Source organism: Oncorhynchus keta, chromosome 18 (assembly GCF_023373465.1).
Source record: "Oncorhynchus keta strain PuntledgeMale-10-30-2019 chromosome 18, Oket_V2, whole genome shotgun sequence".
Lineage (NCBI taxonomy): Eukaryota > Metazoa > Chordata > Actinopteri > Salmoniformes > Salmonidae > Oncorhynchus > Oncorhynchus keta.
Window position 1 is genome coordinate 46376072 of NC_068438.1, and position 22849 is coordinate 46398920.

General features: G+C 43.7%; 1 long non-coding RNA gene across 30 annotated transcripts in view; it reads right to left on the reverse strand.

The window, feature by feature from the left end:
* LOC127908848 (uncharacterized) overlaps positions 1 to 21937 on the reverse strand; it is a 30750-nt gene extending 8813 nt beyond the window's left edge. For 14 of the 30 annotated variants that reach the window (XR_008068677.1, XR_008068689.1, XR_008068686.1 and 11 more), the window contains exon 1: positions 1526 to 1929. This is a non-coding gene — a long non-coding RNA (uncharacterized LOC127908848). Of the gene's footprint in view, positions 1 to 50; positions 590 to 1443; positions 1930 to 4149; positions 4478 to 7166; positions 7208 to 15222; positions 15332 to 18744; positions 19050 to 20425 lie in introns of those variants that run through there. The other 16 variants (XR_008068685.1, XR_008068690.1, XR_008068687.1 and 13 more) reach the window with 12 other exon arrangements.
* Positions 21938 to 22849: the final 912 nt, after the last annotated feature.

The following is a 22849-nucleotide window of genomic DNA, read 5'->3' on the forward strand; positions in this document are numbered from 1 at the left end:
ATCATTTACAGATAACCAGAGGCACACTCCAACAATCAGACATCATTTACAGATAACCAGAGGCACACTCCAACAATCAGACATCATTTACCTATAGCCAGAGGCACACTCCAACAATCAGACATCATTTACCTATAGCCAGAGGCACACTCCAACAATCAGACATCATTTACCTATAGCCAGAGGCACACTCCAACAATCAGACATCATTTACCTATAGCCAGAGGCACACTCCAACAATCAGACATCATTTACAGATAGCCAGAGGCACACTCCAACAATCAGACATCATTTACAGATAGCCAGAGGCACACTCCAACAATCAGACATCATTTACCTATAGCCAGAGGCACACTCCAACAATCAGACATCATTTACAGATAGCCAGAGGCACACTCCAACAATCAGACATCATTTACAGATAGCCAGAGGCACACTCCAACAATCAGACATCATTTACCTATAGCCAGAGGCACACTCCAACAATCAGACATCATTTACCTATAGCCAGAGGCACACTCCAACAATCAGACATCATTTACCTATAGCCAGAGGCACACTCCAACAATCAGACATCATTTACAGATAGCCAGGGCACACTCCAACAATCAGACATCATTTACCTATAGCCAGAGGCACACTCCAACAATCAGACATCATTTACAGATAGCCAGAGGCACACTCCAACAATCAGACATCATTTACCTATAGCCAGAGGCACACTCCAACAATCAGACATCATTTACCTATAGCCAGAGGCACACTCCAACAATCAGACATCATTTACCTATAGCCAGAGGCACACTCCAACAATCAGACATCATTTACCTATAGCCAGAGGCACACTCCAACAATCAGACATCATTTACCTATAGCCAGAGGCACACTCCAACAATCAGACATCATTTACCTATAGCCAGAGGCACACTCCAACAATCAGACATCATTTACCTATAGCCAGAGGCACACTCCAACAATCAGACATCATTTACCTATAGCCAGAGGCACACTCCAACAATCAGACATCATTTACCTATAGCCAGAGGCACACTCCAACAATCAGACATCATTTACAGATAGCCAGAGGCACACTCCAACAATCAGACATCATTTACCTATAGCCAGAGGCACACTCCAACAATCAGACATCATTTACCTATAGCCAGAGGCACACTCCAACAATCAGACATCATTTACCTATAGCCAGAGGCACACTCCAACAATCAGACATCATTTACAGATAGCCAGAGGCACACTCCAACAATCAGACATCATTTACCTATAGCCAGGGGCACACTCCAACAATCAGACATCATTTACAGATAGCCAGAGGCACACTCCAACAATCAGACATCATTTACCTATAGCCAGAGGCACACTCCAACAATCAGACATCATTTACAGATAGCCAGAGGCACACTCCAACAATCAGACATCATTTACCTATAGCCAGAGGCACACTCCAACAATCAGACATCATTTACCTATAGCCAGAGGCACACTCCAACAATCAGACATCATTTACAGATAACCAGAGGCACACTCCAACAATCAGACATCATTTACCTATAGCCAGAGGCACACTCCAACAATCAGACATCATTTACCTATAGCCAGAGGCACACTCCAACAATCAGACATCATTTACAGATAGCCAGAGGCACACTCCAACAATCAGACATCATTTACAGATAGTCAGAGGCACACTCCAACAATCAGACATCATTTACAGATAGCCAGAGGCACACTCCAACAATCAGACATCATTTACAGATAGTCAGAGGCACACTCCAACAATCAGACATCATTTACAGATAGTCAGAGGCACACTCCAACAATCAGACATCATTTACCTATAGCCAGAGGCACACTCCAACAATCAGACATCATTTACCTATAGCCAGAGGCACACTCCAACAATCAGACATCATTTACCTATAGCCAGAGGCACACTCCAACAATCAGACATCATTTACAGATAGTCAGAGGCACACTCCAACAATCAGACATCATTTACCTATAGCCAGAGGCACACTCCAACAATCAGACATCATTTACCTATAGCCAGAGGCACACTCCAACAATCAGACATCATTTACAGATAGCCAGAGGCACACTCCAACAATCAGACATCATTTACCTATAGCCAGAGGCACACTCCAACAATCAGACATCATTTACCTATAGCCAGAGGCACACTCCAACAATCAGACATCATTTACAGATAGCCAGAGGCACACTCCAACAATCAGACATCATTTACAGATAGCCAGAGGCACACTCCAACAATCAGACATCATTTACAGATAGCCAGAGGCACACTCCAACAATCAGACATCATTTACAGATAGTCAGAGGCACACTCCAACAATCAGACATCATTTACAGATAGCCAGAGGCACACTCCAACAATCAGACATCATTTACCTATAGCCAGAGGCACACTCCAACAATCAGACATCATTTACCTATAGCCAGAGGCACACTCCAACAATCAGACATCATTTACAGATAGCCAGAGGCACACTCCAACAATCAGACATCATTTACAGATAGCCAGAGGCACACTCCAACAATCAGACATCATTTACCTATAGCCAGAGGCACACTCCAACAATCAGACATCATTTACAGATAGTCAGAGGCACACTCCAACAATCAGACATCATTTACCTATAGCCAGAGGCACACTCCAACAATCAGACATCATTTACCTATAGCCAGAGGCACACTCCAACAATCAGACATCATTTACCTATAGCCAGAGGCACACTCCAACAATCAGACATCATTTACAGATAGTCAGAGGCACACTCCAACAATCAGACATCATTTACCTATAGCCAGAGGCACACTCCAACAATCAGACATCATTTACCTATAGCCAGAGGCACACTCCAACAATCAGACATCATTTACCTATAGCCAGAGGCACACTCCAACAATCAGACATCATTTACCTATAGCCAGAGGCACACTCCAACAATCAGACATCATTTACCTATAGCCAGAGGCACACTCCAACAATCAGACATCATTTACCTATAGCCAGAGGCACACTCCAACAATCAGACATCATTTACCTATAGCCAGAGGCACACTCCAACAATCAGACATCATTTACAGATAGCCAGAGGCACACTCCAACAATCAGACATCATTTACAGATAGCCAGAGGCACACTCCAACAATCAGACATCATTTACCTATAGCCAGAGGCACACTCCAACAATCAGACATCATTTACCTATAGCCAGAGGCACACTCCAACAATCAGACATCATTTACAGATAGCCAGAGGCACACTCCAACAATCAGACATCATTTACCTATAGCCAGAGGCACACTCCAACAATCAGACATCATTTACCTATAGCCAGAGGCACACTCCAACAATCAGACATCATTTACCTATAGCCAGAGGCACACTCCAACAATCAGACATCATTTACAGATAGCCAGAGGCACACTCCAACAATCAGACATCATTTACAGATAGCCAGAGGCACACTCCAACAATCAGACATCATTTACAGATAGCCAGAGGCACACTCCAACAATCAGACATCATTTACAGATAGCCAGAGGCACACTCCAACAATCAGACATCATTTACAGATAGCCAGAGGCACACTCCAACAATCAGACATCATTTACAGATAGCCAGAGGCACACTCCAACAATCAGACATCATTTACCTATAGCCAGAGGCACACTCCAACAATCAGACATCATTTACCTATAGCCAGAGGCACACTCCAACAATCAGACATCATTTACAGATAGCCAGAGGCACACTCCAACAATCAGACATCATTTACAGATAGTCAGAGGCACACTCCAACAATCAGACATCATTTACAGATAGCCAGAGGCACACTCCAACAATCAGACATCATTTACAGATAGCCAGAGGCACACTCCAACAATCAGACATCATTTACAGATAGTCAGAGGCACACTCCAACAATCAGACATCATTTACCTATAGCCAGAGGCACACTCCAACAATCAGACATCATTTACCTATAGCCAGAGGCACACTCCAACAATCAGACATCATTTACCTATAGCCAGAGGCACACTCCAACAATCAGACATCATTTACAGATAGTCAGAGGCACACTCCAACAATCAGACATCATTTACCTATAGCCAGAGGCACACTCCAACAATCAGACATCATTTACCTATAGCCAGAGGCACACTCCAACAATCAGACATCATTTACAGATAACCAGAGGCACACTCCAACAATCAGACATCATTTACCTATAGCCAGAGGCACACTCCAACAATCAGACATCATTTACCTATAGCCAGAGGCACACTCCAACAATCAGACATCATTTACAGATAGCCAGAGGCACACTCCAACAATCAGACATCATTTACAGATAGCCAGAGGCACACTCCAACAATCAGACATCATTTACAGATAGCCAGAGGCACACTCCAACAATCAGACATCATTTACAGATAGTCAGAGGCACACTCCAACAATCAGACATCATTTACAGATAGTCAGAGGCACACTCCAACAATCAGACATCATTTACCTATAGCCAGAGGCACACTCCAACAATCAGACATCATTTACCTATAGCCAGAGGCACACTCCAACAATCAGACATCATTTACAGATAGCCAGAGGCACACTCCAACAATCAGACATCATTTACAGATAGCCAGAGGCACACTCCAACAATCAGACATCATTTACCTATAGCCAGAGGCACACTCCAACAATCAGACATCATTTACAGATAGTCAGAGGCACACTCCAACAATCAGACATCATTTACCTATAGCCAGAGGCACACTCCAACAATCAGACATCATTTACCTATAGCCAGAGGCACACTCCAACAATCAGACATCATTTACAGATAGCCAGAGGCACACTCCAACAATCAGACATCATTTACAGATAGTCAGAGGCACACTCCAACAATCAGACATCATTTACCTATAGCCAGAGGCACACTCCAACAATCAGACATCATTTACCTATAGCCAGAGGCACACTCCAACAATCAGACATCATTTACCTATAGCCAGAGGCATACTCCAACAATCAGACATCATTTACCTATAGCCAGAGGCACACTCCAACAATCAGACATCATTTACCTATAGCCAGAGGCACACTCCAACAATCAGACATCATTTACCTATAGCCAGAGGCACACTCCAACAATCAGACATCATTTACCTATAGCCAGAGGCACACTCCAACAATCAGACATCATTTACAGATAGCCAGAGGCACACTCCAACAATCAGACATCATTTACAGATAGCCAGAGGCACACTCCAACAATCAGACATCATTTACCTATAGCCAGAGGCACACTCCAACAATCAGACATCATTTACCTATAGCCAGAGGCACACTCCAACAATCAGACATCATTTACAGATAGCCAGAGGCACACTCCAACAATCAGACATCATTTACCTATAGCCAGAGGCACACTCCAACAATCAGACATCATTTACCTATAGCCAGAGGCACACTCCAACAATCAGACATCATTTACCTATAGCCAGAGGCACACTCCAACAATCAGACATCATTTACAGATAGCCAGAGGCACACTCCAACAATCAGACATCATTTACAGATAGCCAGAGGCACACTCCAACAATCAGACATCATTTACAGATAGCCAGAGGCACACTCCAACAATCAGACATCATTTACAGATAGCCAGAGGCACACTCCAACAATCAGACATCATTTACAGATAGCCAGAGGCACACTCCAACAATCAGACATCATTTACAGATAGCCAGAGGCACACTCCAACAATCAGACATCATTTACCTATAGCCAGAGGCACACTCCAACAATCAGACATCATTTACCTATAGCCAGAGGCACACTCCAACAATCAGACATCATTTACAGATAGCCAGAGGCACACTCCAACAATCAGACATCATTTACCTATAGCCAGAGGCACACTCCAACAATCAGACATCATTTACCTATAGCCAGAGGCACACTCCAACAATCAGACATCATTTACCTATAGCCAGAGGCACACTCCAACAATCAGACATCATTTACAGATAGCCAGAGGCACATCCAACAATCAGACATCATTTACAGATAGCCAGAGGCACACTCCAACAATCAGACATCATTTACAGATAGCCAGAGGCACACTCCAACAATCAGACATCATTTACAGATAGCCAGAGGCACACTCCAACAATCAGACATCATTTACCTATAGCCAGAGGCACACTCCAACAATCAGACATCATTTACAGATAGCCAGAGGCACACTCCAACAATCAGACATCATTTACCTATAGCCAGAGGCACACCCAACAATCAGACATCATTTACAGATAGCCAGAGGCACACTCCAACAATCAGACATCATTTACCTATAGCCAGAGGCACACTCCAACAATCAGACATCATTTACAGATAGCCAGAGGCACACTCCAACAATCAGACATCATTTACCTATAGCCAGAGGCACACTCCAACAATCAGACATCATTTACCTATAGCCAGAGGCACACTCCAACAATCAGACATCATTTACAGATAGCCAGAGGCACACTCCAACAATCAGACATCATTTACCTATAGCCAGAGGCACACTCCAACAATCAGACATCATTTACAGATAGCCAGAGGCACACTCCAACAATCAGACATCATTTACCTATAGCCAGAGGCACACTCCAACAATCAGACATCATTTACCTATAGCCAGAGGCACACTCCAACAATCAGACATCATTTACAGATAGCCAGAGGCACACTCCAACAATCAGACATCATTTACCTATAGCCAGAGGCACACTCCAACAATCAGACATCATTTACCTATAGCCAGAGGCACACTCCAACAATCAGACATCATTTACAGATAGCCAGAGGCACACTCCAACAATCAGACATCATTTACAGATAGCCAGAGGCACACTCCAACAATCAGACATCATTTACCTTTCCAACAATCAGACATCATTTACCTATAGCCAGAGGCACACTCCAACAATCAGACATCATTTACAGATAGCCAGAGGCACACTCCAACAATCAGACATCATTTACCTATAGCCAGAGGCACACTCCAACAATCAGACATCATTTACAGATAGCCAGAGGCACACTCCAACAATCAGACATCATTTACCTATAGCCAGGGGCACACTCCAACAATCAGACATCATTTACCTATAGCCAGGGGCACACTCCAACAATCAGACATCATTTACAGATAGCCAGAGGCACACTCCAACAATCAGACATCATTTACAGATAGCCAGAGGCACACTCCAACAATCAGACATCATTTACAGATAGCCAGAGGCACACTCCAACAATCAGACATCATTTACCTATAGCCAGAGGCACACTCCAACAATCAGACATCATTTACCTATAGCCAGAGGCACACTCCAACAATCAGACATCATTTACCTATAGCCAGAGGCACACTCCAACAATCAGACATCATTTACCTATAGCCAGAGGCACACTCCAACAATCAGACATCATTTACCTATAGCCAGAGGCACACTCCAACAATCAGACATCATTTACAGATAGCCAGAGGCACACTCCAACAATCAGACATCATTTACCTATAGCCAGAGGCACACTCCAACAATCAGACATCATTTACCTATAGCCAGAGGCACACTCCAACAATCAGACATCATTTACCTATAGCCAGAGGCACACTCCAACAATCAGACATCATTTACCTATAGCCAGAGGCACACTCCAACAATCAGACATCATTTACAGATAGCCAGAGGCACACTCCAACAATCAGACATCATTTACCTATAGCCAGAGGCACACTCCAACAATCAGACATCATTTACCTATAGCCAGAGGCACACTCCAACAATCAGACATCATTTACAGATAGCCAGAGGCACACTCCAACAATCAGACATCATTTACCTATAGCCAGAGGCACACTCCAACAATCAGACATCATTTACCTATAGCCAGAGGCACACTCCAACAATCAGACATCATTTACCTATAGCCAGAGGCACACTCCAACAATCAGACATCATTTACAGATAGCCAGAGGCACACTCCAACAATCAGACATCATTTACCTATAGCCAGAGGCACACTCCAACAATCAGACATCATTTACAGATAGCCAGAGGCACACTCCAACAATCAGACATCATTTACAGATAGCCAGAGGCACACTCCAACAATCAGACATCATTTACAGATAGCCAGAGGCACACTCCAACAATCAGACATCATTTACAGATAGCCAGAGGCACACTCCAACAATCAGACATCATTTACCTATAGCCAGAGGCACACTCCAACAATCAGACATCATTTACCTATAGCCAGAGGCACACTCCAACAATCAGACATCATTTACAGATAGCCAGAGGCACACTCCAACAATCAGACATCATTTACCTATAGCCAGAGGCACACTCCAACAATCAGACATCATTTACCTATAGCCAGAGGCACACTCCAACAATCAGACATCATTTACCTATAGCCAGAGGCACACTCCAACAATCAGACATCATTTACAGATAGCCAGAGGCACACTCCAACAATCAGACATCATTTACAGATAGCCAGAGGCACACTCCAACAATCAGACATCATTTACAGATAGCCAGAGGCACACTCCAACAATCAGACATCATTTACAGATAGCCAGAGGCACACTCCAACAATCAGACATCATTTACCTATAGCCAGAGGCACACTCCAACAATCAGACATCATTTACAGATAGCCAGAGGCACACTCCAACAATCAGACATCATTTACAGATAGCCAGAGGCACACTCCAACAATCAGACATCATTTACAGATAGCCAGAGGCACACTCCAACAATCAGACATCATTTACAGATAGCCAGAGGCACACTCCAACAATCAGACATCATTTACAGATAGCCAGAGGCACACTCCAACAATCAGACATCATTTACCTATAGCCAGAGGCACACTCCAACAATCAGACATCATTTACCTATAGCCAGAGGCACACTCCAACAATCAGACATCATTTACAGATAGCCAGAGGCACACTCCAACAATCAGACATCATTTACCTATAGCCAGAGGCACACTCCAACAATCAGACATCATTTACCTATAGCCAGAGGCACACTCCAACAATCAGACATCATTTACCTATAGCCAGAGGCACACTCCAACAATCAGACATCATTTACAGATAGCCAGAGGCACACTCCAACAATCAGACATCATTTACAGATAGCCAGAGGCACACTCCAACAATCAGACATCATTTACAGATAGCCAGAGGCACACTCCAACAATCAGACATCATTTACAGATAGCCAGAGGCACACTCCAACAATCAGACATCATTTACCTATAGCCAGAGGCACACTCCAACAATCAGACATCATTTACAGATAGCCAGAGGCACACTCCAACAATCAGACATCATTTACCTATAGCCAGAGGCACACAACAATCAGACCAACAATCAGACATCATTTACCTATAGCCAGAGGCACACTCCAACAATCAGACATCATTTACAGATAGCCAGAGGCACACTCCAACAATCAGACATCATTTACCTATAGCCAGAGGCACACTCCAACAATCAGACATCATTTACAGATAGCCAGAGGCACACTCCAACAATCAGACATCATTTACCTATAGCCAGAGGCACACTCCAACAATCAGACATCATTTACCTTAGCCAGACCTCCAACAATCAGACATCATTTACAGATAGCCAGAGGCACACTCCAACAATCAGACATCATTTACCTATAGCCAGAGGCACACTCCAACAATCAGACATCATTTACAGATAGCCAGAGGCACACTCCAACAATCAGACATCATTTACCTATAGCCAGAGGCACACTCCAACAATCAGACATCATTTACAGATAGCCAGAGGCACACTCCAACAATCAGACATCATTTTACACTCCAACAATCAGACATCATTTACCTATAGCCAGAGGCACACTCCAACAATCAGACATCATTTACCTATAGCCAGAGGCACACTCCAACAATCAGACATCATTTACAGATAGCCAGAGGCACACTCCAACAATCAGACATCATTTACCTATAGCCAGAGGCACACTCCAACAATCAGACATCATTTACCTATAGCCAGAGGCACACTCCAACAATCAGACATCATTTACAGATAGCCAGAGGCACACTCCAACAATCAGACATCATTTACAGAAAGCCAGAGGCACACTCCAACAATCAGACATCATTTACAGATAGCCAGAGGCACACTCCAACAATCAGACATCATTTACCTATAGCCAGAGGCACACTCCAACAATCAGACATCATTTCATTTACCTATAGCCAGAGGCACACTCCAACAATCAGACATCATTTACCTATAGCCAGAGGCACACTCCAACAATCAGACATCATTTACAGATAGCCAGAGGCACACTCCAACAATCAGACATCATTTACCTATAGCCAGAGGCACACTCCAACAATCAGACATCATTTACCTATAGCCAGAGGCACACTCCAACAATCAGACATCATTTACAGATAGCCAGAGGCACACTCCAACAATCAGACATCATTTACCTATAGCCAGAGGCACACTCCAACAATCAGACATCATTTACCTATAGCCAGAGGCACACTCCAACAATCAGACATCATTTACAGATAGCCAGAGGCACACTCCAACAATCAGACATCATTTACCTATAGCCAGAGGCACACTCCAACAATCAGACATCATTTACAGATTCCAACAATCAGACATCATTTACCTATAGCCAGAGGCACACTCCAACAATCAGACATCATTTACCTATAGCCAGAGGCACACTCCAACAATCAGACATAATTTACAGATAGCCAGAGGCACACTCCAACAATCAGACATCATTTACCTATAGCCAGAGGCACACTCCAACAATCAGACATCATTTACCTATAGCCAGAGGCACACTCCAACAATCAGACATCATTTACAGATAGCCAGAGGCACACTCCAACAATCAGACATCATTTACAGATAGCCAGAGGCACACTCCAACAATCAGACATCATTTACAGATAGCCAGAGGCACACTCCAACAATCAGACATCATTTACCTATAGCCAGAGGCACACTCCAACAATCAGACATCATTTACCTATAGCCAGAGGCACACTCCAACAATCAGACATCATTTACAGATAGCCAGAGGCACACTCCAACAATCAGACATCATTTACCTATAGCCAGAGGCACACTCCAACAATCAGACATCATTTACAGATAGCCAGAGGCACACTCCAACAATCAGACATCATTTACCTATAGCCAGAGGCACACTCCAACAATCAGACATCATTTACCTATAGCCAGAGGCACACTCCAACAATCAGACATCATTTACCTATAGCCAGAGGCACACTCCAACAATCAGACATCATTTACCTATAGCCAGAGGCACACTCCAACAATCAGACATCATTTACAGATAGCCAGAGGCACACTCCAACAATCAGACATCATTTACCTATAGCCAGAGGCACACTCCAACAATCAGACATCATTTACCTATAGCCAGAGGCACACTCCAACAATCAGACATCATTTACCTATAGCCAGAGGCACACTCCAACAATCAGACATCATTTACCTATAGCCAGAGGCACACTCCAACAATCAGACATCATTTACCTATAGCCAGAGGCACACTCCAACAATCAGACATCATTTACAGATAGCCAGAGGCACACTCCAACAATCAGACATCATTTACCTATAGCCAGAGGCACACTCCAACAATCAGACATCATTTACAGATAGCCAGAGGCACACTCCAACAATCAGACATCATTTACCTATAGCCAGAGGCACACTCCAACAATCAGACATCATTTACCTATAGCCAGAGGCACACTCCAACAATCAGACATCATTTACCTATAGCCAGAGGCACACTCCAACAATCAGACATCATTTACCTATAACCAGAGGCACACTCCAACAATCAGACATCATTTACCTATAGCCAGAGGCACACTCCAACAATCAGACATCATTTACCTATAGCCAGAGGCACACTCCAACAATCAGACATCATTTACCTATAGCCAGAGGCACACTCCAACAATCAGACATCATTTACCTATAGCCAGAGGCACACTCCAACAATCAGACATCATTTACCTATAGCCAGAGGCACACTCCAACAATCAGACATCATTTACCTATAGCCAGAGGCACACTCCAACAATCAGACATCATTTACCTATAACCAGAGGCACACTCCAACAATCAGACATCATTTACCTATAGCCAGAGGCACACTCCAACAATCAGACATAATTTACCTATAACCAGAGGCACACTCCAACAATCAGACATCATTTACCTATAGCCAGAGGCACACTCCAACAATCAGACATCATTTACCTATAGCCAGAGGCACACTCCAACAATCAGACATCATTTACCTATAGCCAGAGGCACACTCCAACAATCAGACATCATTTACCTATAGCCAGAGGCACACTCCAACAATCAGACATCATTTACCTATAGCCAGAGGCACACTCCAACAATCAGACATCATTTACAGATAGCCAGAGGCACACTCCAACAATCAGACATCATTTACCTATAGCCAGAGGCACACTCCAACAATCAGACATCATTTACCTATAGCCAGAGGCACACTCCAACAATCAGACATCATTTACCTATAGCCAGAGGCACACTCCAACAATCAGACATCATTTACAGATAGCCAGAGGCACACTCCAACAATCAGACATCATTTACCTATAGCCAGAGGCACACTCCAACAATCAGACATCATTTACAGATAGCCAGAGGCACACTCCAACAATCAGACATCATTTACAGATAGCCAGAGGCACACTCCAACAATCAGACATCATTTACCTATAGCCAGAGGCACACTCCAACAATCAGACATCATTTACAGATAGCCAGAGGCACACTCCAACAATCAGACATCATTTACCTATAGCCAGAGGCACACTCCAACAATCAGACATCATTTACAGATAGCCAGAGGCACACTCCAACAATCAGACATCATTTACCTATAGCCAGAGGCACACTCCAACAATCAGACATCATTTACAGATAGCCAGAGGCACACTCCAACAATCAGACATCATTTACCTATAGCCAGAGGCACACTCCAACAATCAGACATCATTTACAGATAGCCAGAGGCACACTCCAACAATCAGACATCATTTACCTATAGCCAGAGGCACACTCCAACAATCAGACATCATTTACCTATAGCCAGAGGCACACTCCAACAATCAGACATCATTTACAGATAGCCAGAGGCACACTCCAACAATCAGACATCATTTACCTATAGCCAGAGGCACACTCCAACAATCAGACATCATTTACCAGATAGCCAGAGGCACACTCCAACAATCAGACATCATTTACCTATAGCCAGAGGCACACTCCAACAATCAGACATCATTTACCTATAGCCAGAGGCACACTCCAACAATCAGACATCATTTACCTATAGCCAGAGGCACACTCCAACAATCAGACATCATTTACCTATAGCCAGAGGCACACTCCAACAATCAGACATCATTTACAGATAGCCAGAGGCACACTCCAACAATCAGACATCATTTACCTATAGCCAGAGGCACACTCCAACAATCAGACATCATTTACATATAGCCAGAGGCACACTCCAACAATCAGACATCATTTACAGATAGCCAGAGGCACACTCCAACAATCAGACATCATTTACCTATAGCCAGAGGCACACTCCAACAATCAGACATCATTTACCTATAGCCAGAGGCACACTCCAACAATCAGACATCATTTACAGATAGCCAGAGGCACACTCCAACAATCAGACATCATTTACCTATAGCCAGAGGCACACTCCAACAATCAGACATCATTTACAGATAGCCAGAGGCACACTCCAACAATCAGACATCATTTACCTATAGCCAGAGGCACACTCCAACAATCAGACATCATTTACCTATAGCCAGAGGCACACTCCAACAATCAGACATCATTTACCTATAGCCAGAGGCACACTCCAACAATCAGACATCATTTACCTATAGCCAGAGGCACACTCCAACAATCAGACATCATTTACAGATAGCCAGAGGCACACTCCAACAATCAGACATCATTTACCTATAGCCAGAGGCACACTCCAACAATCAGACATCATTTACCTATAGCCAGAGGCACACTCCAACAATCAGACATCATTTACCTATAGCCAGAGGCACACTCCAACAATCAGACATCATTTACCTATAGCCAGAGGCACACTCCAACAATCAGACATCATTTACAGATAGCCAGAGGCACACTCCAACAATCAGACATCATTTACCTATAGCCAGAGGCACACTCCAACAATCAGACATCATTTACCTATAGCCAGAGGCACACTCCAACAATCAGACATCATTTACCTATAGCCAGAGGCACACTCCAACAATCAGACATCATTTACCTATAGCCAGAGGCACACTCCAACAATCAGACATCATTTACCTATAGCCAGAGGCACACTCCAACAATCAGACATCATTTACCTATAGCCAGAGGCACACTCCAACAATCAGACATCATTTACCTATAGCCAGAGGCACACTCCAACAATCAGACATCATTTACAGATAGCCAGAGGCACACTCCAACAATCAGACATCATTTACCTATAGCCAGAGGCACACTCCAACAATCAGACATCATTTACCTATAGCCAGAGGCACACTCCAACAATCAGACATCATTTACCTATAGCCAGAGGCACACTCCAACAATCAGACATCATTTACCTATAGCCAGAGGCACACTCCAACAATCAGACATCATTTACCTATAGCCAGAGGCACACTCCAACAATCAGACATCATTTACCTATAGCCAGAGGCACACTCCAACAATCAGACATCATTTACCTATAGCCAGAGGCACACTCCAACAATCAGACATCATTTACCTATAGCCAGAGGCACACTCCAACAATCAGACATCATTTACCTATAGCCAGAGGCACACTCCAACAATCAGACATCATTTACCTATAGCCAGAGGCACACTCCAACAATCAGACATCATTTACCTATAGCCAGAGGCACACTCCAACAATCAGACATCATTTACCTATAGCCAGGGCACACTCCAACAATCAGACATCATTTACCTATAGCCAGAGGCACACTCCAACAATCAGACATCATTTACCTATAGCCAGAGGCACACTCCAACAATCAGACATCATTTACCTATAGCCAGAGGCACACTCCAACAATCAGACATCATTTACCTATAGCCAGAGGCACACTCCAACAATCAGACATCATTTACCTATAGCCAGAGGCACACTCCAACAATCAGACATCATTTACCTATAGCCAGAGGCACACTCCAACAATCAGACATCATTTACCTATAGCCAGAGGCACACTCCAACAATCAGACATCATTTACCTATAGCCAGAGGCACACTCCAACAATCAGACATCATTTACCTATAGCCAGAGGCACACTCCAACAATCAGACATCATTTACCTATAGCCAGAGGCACACTCCAACAATCAGACATCATTTACCTATAGCCAGAGGCACACTCCAACAATCAGACATCATTTACCTATAGCCAGAGGCACACTCCAACAATCAGACATCATTTACCTATAGCCAGAGGCACACTCCAACAATCAGACATCATTTACCTATAGCCAGAGGCACACTCCAACAATCAGACATCATTTACCTATAGCCAGAGGCACACTCCAACAATCAGACATCATTTACCTATAGCCAGAGGCACACTCCAACAATCAGACATCATTTACAGATAGCCAGAGGCACACTCCAACAATCAGACATCATTTACCTATAGCCAGAGGCACACTCCAACAATCAGACATCATTTACCTATAGCCAGAGGCACACTCCAACAATCAGACATCATTTACCTATAGCCAGAGGCACACTCCAACAATCAGACATCATTTACAGATAGCCAGAGGCACACTCCAACAATCAGACATCATTTACCTATAGCCAGAGGCACACTCCAACAATCAGACATCATTTACAGATAGCCAGAGGCACACTCCAACAATCAGACATCATTTACCTATAGCCAGAGGCACACTCCAACAATCAGACATCATTTACCTATAGCCAGAGGCACACTCCAACAATCAGACATCATTTACAGATAGCCAGAGGCACACTCCAACAATCAGACATCATTTACCTATAGCCAGAGGCACACTCCAACAATCAGACATCATTTACAGATAGCCAGAGGCACACTCCAACAATCAGACATCATTTACCTATAGCCAGAGGCACACTCCAACAATCAGACATCATTTACCTATAGCCAGAGGCACACTCCAACAATCAGACATCATTTACCTATAGCCAGAGGCACACTCCAACAATCAGACATCATTTACCTATAGCCAGAGGCACACTCCAACAATCAGACATCATTTACCTATAGCCAGAGGCACACTCCAACAATCAGACATCATTTACCTATAGCCAGAGGCACACTCCAACAGACATCATTTACCTATAGCCAGAGGCACACTCCAACAATCAGACATCATTTACCTATAGCCAGAGGCACACTCCAACAATCAGACATCATTTACCTATAGCCAGAGGCACACTCCAACAATCAGACATGATTTACCTATAGCCAGAGGCACACTCCAACAATCAGACATCATTTACCTATAGCCAGAGGCACACTCCAACAATCAGACATCATTTACCTATAGCCAGAGGCACACTCCAACAATCAGACATCATTTACCTATAGCCAGAGGCACACTCCAACAATCAGACATCATTTACAGATAGCCAGAGGCACACTCCAACAATCAGACATCATTTACCTATAGCCAGAGGCACACTCCAACAATCAGACATCATTTACCTATAGCCAGAGGCACACTCCAACAATCAGACATCATTTACCTATAGCCAGAGGCACACTCCAACAATCAGACATCATTTACCTATAGCCAGAGGCACACTCCAACAATCAGACATCATTTACCTATAGCCAGAGGCACACTCCAACAATCAGACATCATTTACAGATAGCCAGAGGCACACTCCAACAATCAGACATCATTTACCTATAGCCAGAGGCACACTCCAACAATCAGACATCATTTACCTATAGCCAGAGGCACACTCCAACAATCAGACATCATTTACCTATAGCCAGAGGCACACTCCAACAATCAGACATCATTTACCTATAGCCAGAGGCACACTCCAACAATCAGACATCATTTACAGATAGCCAGAGGCACACTCCAACAATCAGACATCATTTACCTATAGCCAGAGGCACACTCCAACAATCAGACATCATTTACAGATAGCCAGAGGCACACTCCAACAATCAGACATCATTTACCTATAGCCAGAGGCACACTCCAACAATCAGACATCATTTACCTATAGCCAGAGGCACACTCCAACAATCAGACATCATTTACCTATAGCCAGAGGCACACTCCAACAATCAGACATCATTTACCTATAGCCAGAGGCACACTCCAACAATCAGACATCATTTACCTATAACCAGAGGCACACTCCAACAATCAGACATCATTTACCTATAGCCAGAGGCACACTCCAACAATCAGACATCATTTACCTATAGCCAGAGGCACACTCCAACAATCAGACATCATTTACCTATAACAAGAGGCACACTCCAACAATCAGACATCATTTACCTATAGCCAGAGGCACACTCCAACAATCAGACATCATTTACCTATAACCAGAGGCACACTCCAACAATCAGACATCATTTACCTATAGCCAGAGGCACACTCCAACAATCAGACATCATTTACAGATAGCCAGAGGCATACTCCAACAATCAGACATCATTTACAGATAGCCAGAGGCACACTCCAACAATCAGACATCATTTACCTATAGCCAGAGGCACACTCCAACAATCAGACATCATTTACAGATAGCCAGAGGCACACTCCAACAATCAGACATCATTTACCTATAGCCAGAGGCACACTCCAACAATCAGACATCATTTACCTATAGCCAGAGGCACACTCCAACAATCAGACATCATTTACCTATAGCCAGAGGCACACTCCAACAATCAGACATCATTTACCTATAGCCAGAGGCACACTCCAACAATCAGACATCATTTACCTATAACCAGAGGCACACTCCAACAATCAGACATCATTTACCTATAGCCAGAGGCACACTCCAACAATCAGACATCATTTACCTATAGCCAGAGGCACACTCCAACAATCAGACATCATTTACCTATAACCAGAGGCACACTCCAACAATCAGACATCATTTACCTATAGCCAGAGGCACACTCCAACAATCAGACATCATTTACAGATAGCCAGAGGCACACTCCAACAATCAGACATCATTTACCTATAGCCAGAGGCACACTCCAACAATCAGACATCATTTACAGATAGCCAGAGGCACACTCCAACAATCAGACATCATTTACCTATAGCCAGGGGCACACTCCAACAATCAGACATCATTTACCTATAGCCAGGGGCACACTCCAACAATCAGACATCATTTACAGATAGCCAGAGGCACACTCCAACAATCAGACATCATTTACAGATAGCCAGGGGCACACTCCAACAATCAGACATCATTTACCTATAGCCAGGGGCACACTCCAACAATCAGACATCATTTACCTATAGCCAGAGGCACACTCCAACAATCAGACATCATTTACCTATAGCCAGAGGCACACTCCAACAATCAGACATCATTTACCTATAGCCAGGGGCACACTCCAACAATCAGACATCATTTACCTATAGCCAGAGGCACACTCCAACAATCAGACATCATTTACCTATAGCCAGAGGCACACTCCAACAATCAGACATCATTTACCTATAGCCAGAGGCACACTCCAACAATCAGACATCATTTACCTATAGCCAGAGGCACACTCCAACAATCAGACATCATTTACCTATAGCCAGAGGCACACTCCAACAATCAGACATCATTTACCTATAGCCAGAGGCACACTCCAACAATCAGACATCATTTACCTATAGCCAGAGGCACACTCCAACAATCAGACATCATTTACCTATAGCCAGAGGCACACTCCAACAATCAGACATCATTTACCTATAGCCAGAGGCACACTCCAACAATCAGACATCATTTACCTATAGCCAGAGGCACACTCCAACAATCAGACATCATTTACCTATAGCCAGAGGCACACTCCAACAATCAGACATCATTTACCTATAGCCAGAGGCACACTCCAACAATCAGACATCATTTACCTATAGCCAGAGGCACACTCCAACAATCAGACATCATTTACCTATAGCCAGAGGCACACTCCAACAATCAGACATCATTTACCTATAGCCAGAGGCACACTCCAACAATCAGACATCATTTACCTATAGCCAGAGGCACACTCCAACAATCAGACATCATTTACCTATAGCCAGAGGCACACTCCAACAATCAGACATCATTTACCTATAGCCAGAGGCACACTCCAACAATCAGACATCATTTACCTATAGCCAGAGGCACACTCCAACAATCAGACATCATTTACCTATAGCCAGAGGCACACTCCAACAATCAGACATCATTTACCTATAGCCAGAGGCACACTCCAACAATCAGACATCATTTACCTATAGCCAGAGGCACACTCCAACAATCAGACATCATTTACCTATAGCCAGAGGCACACTCCAACAATCAGACATCATTTACCTATAGCCAGAGGCACACTCCAACAATCAGACATCATTTACCTATAGCCAGAGGCACACTCCAACAATCAGACATCATTTACCTATAGCCAGAGGCACACTCCAACAATCAGACATCATTTACCTATAGCCAGAGGCACACTCCAACAATCAGACATCATTTACCTATAGCCAGAGGCACACTCCAACAATCAGACATCATTTACCTATAGCCAGAGGCACACTCCAACAATCAGACATCATTTACCTATAGCCAGAGGCACACTCCAACAATCAGACATCATTTACCTATAGCCAGAGGCACACTCCAACAATCAGACATCATTTACCTATAGCCAGAGGCACACTCCAACAATCAGACATCATTTACCTATAGCCAGAGGCACACTCCAACAATCAGACATCATTTACCTATAGCCAGAGGCACACTCCAACAATCAGACATCATTTACCTATAGCCAGAGGCACACTCCAACAATCAGACATCATTTACCTATAGCCAGAGGCACACTCCAACAATCAGACATCATTTACCTATAGCCAGAGGCACACTCCAACAATCAGACATCATTTACCTATAGCCAGGGGCACACTCCAACAATCAGACATCATTTACCTATAGCCAGAGGCACACTCCAACAATCAGACATCATTTACCTATAGCCAGAGGCACACTCCAACAATCAGACATCATTTACCTATAGCCAGAGGCACACTCCAACAATCAGACATCATTTACCTATAGCCAGAGGCACACTCCAACAATCAGACATCATTTACCTATAGCCAGAGGCACACTCCAACAATCAGACATCATTTACCTATAGCCAGAGGCACACTCCAACAATCAGACATCATTTACCTATAACCAGAGGCACACTCCAACAATCAGACATCATTTACCTATAGCCAGAGGCACACTCCAACAATCAGACATCATTTACCTATAGCCAGAGGCACACTCCAACAATCAGACATCATTTACCTATAACCAGAGGCACACTCCAACAATCAGACATCATTTACCTATAGCCAGAGGCACACTCCAACAATCAGACATCATTTACCTATAGCCAGAGGCACACTCCAACAATCAGACATCATTTACCTATAACCAGAGGCACACTCCAACAATCAGACATCATTTACCTATAGCCAGAGGCACACTCCAACAATCAGACATCATTTACCTATAACCAGAGGCACACTCCAACAATCAGACATCATTTACCTATAGCCAGAGGCACACTCCAACAATCAGACATCATTTACCTATAGCCAGAGGCACACTCCAACAATCAGACATCATTTACCTATAGCCAGAGGCACACTCCAACAATCAGACATCATTTACCTATAACCAGAGGCACACTCCAACAATCAGACATCATTTACCTATAGCCAGAGGCACACTCCAACAATCAGACATCATTTACCTATAACCAGAGGCACACTCCAACAATCAGACATCATTTACCTATAACCAGAGGCACACTCCAACAATCAGACATCATTTACCTATAGCCAGAGGCACACTCCAACAATCAGACATCATTTACCTATAACCAGAGGCACACTCCAACAATCAGACATCATTTACCTATAGCCAGAGGCACACTCCAACAATCAGACATCATTTACCTATAGCCAGAGGCACACTCCAACAATCAGACATCATTTACCTATAGCCAGAGGCACACTCCAACAATCAGACATCATTTACCTATAACCAGAGGCACACTCCAACAATCAGACATCATTTACCTATAGCCAGAGGCACACTCCAACAATCAGACATCATTTACCTATAGCCAGAGGCACACTCCAACAATCAGACATCATTTACCTATAGCCAGAGGCACACTCCAACAATCAGACATCATTTACCTATAACCAGAGGCACACTCCAACAATCAGACATCATTTACCTATAGCCAGAGGCATACTCCAACAATCAGACATCATTTACCTATAGCCAGAGGCACACTCCAACAATCAGACATCATTTACCTATAGCCAGAGGCACACTCCAACAATCAGACATCATTTACCTATAGCCAGAGGCACACTCCAACAATCAGACATCATTTACCTATAGCCAGAGGCACACTCCAACAATCAGACATCATTTACCTATAGCCAGAGGCACACTCCAACAATCAGACATCATTTACCTATAGCCAGAGGCACACTCCAACAATCAGACATCATTTACCTATAGCCAGAGGCACACTCCAACAATCAGACATCATTTACCTATAGCCAGAGGCACACTCCAACAATCAGACATCATTTACCTATAGCCAGAGGCACACTCCAACAATCAGACATCATTTACCTATAACCAGAGGCACACTCCAACAATCAGACATCATTTACCTATAGCCAGAGGCACACTCCAACAATCAGACATCATTTACCTATAGCCAGAGGCACACTCCAACAATCAGACATCATTTACCTATAGCCAGAGGCACACTCCAACAATCAGACATCATTTACCTATAGCCAGAGGCACACTCCAACAATCAGACATCATTTACCTATAACCAGAGGCACACTCCAACAATCAGACATCATTTACCTATAGCCAGAGGCACACTCCAACAATCAGACATCATTTACCTATAGCCAGAGGCACACTCCAACAATCAGACATCATTTACCTATAGCCAGAGGCACACTCCAACAATCAGACATCATTTACCTATAACCAGAGGCACACTCCAACAATCAGACATCATTTACCTATAGCCAGAGGCATACTCCAACAATCAGACATCATTTACCTATAGCCAGAGGCACACTCCAACAATCAGACATCATTTACCTATAACCAGAGGCACACTCCAACAATCAGACATCATTTACCTATAGCCAGAGGCACACTCCAACAATCAGACATCATTTACCTATAGCCAGAGGCACACTCCAACAATCAGACATCATTTACCTATAGCCAGAGGCACACTCCAACAATCAGACATCATTTACCTATA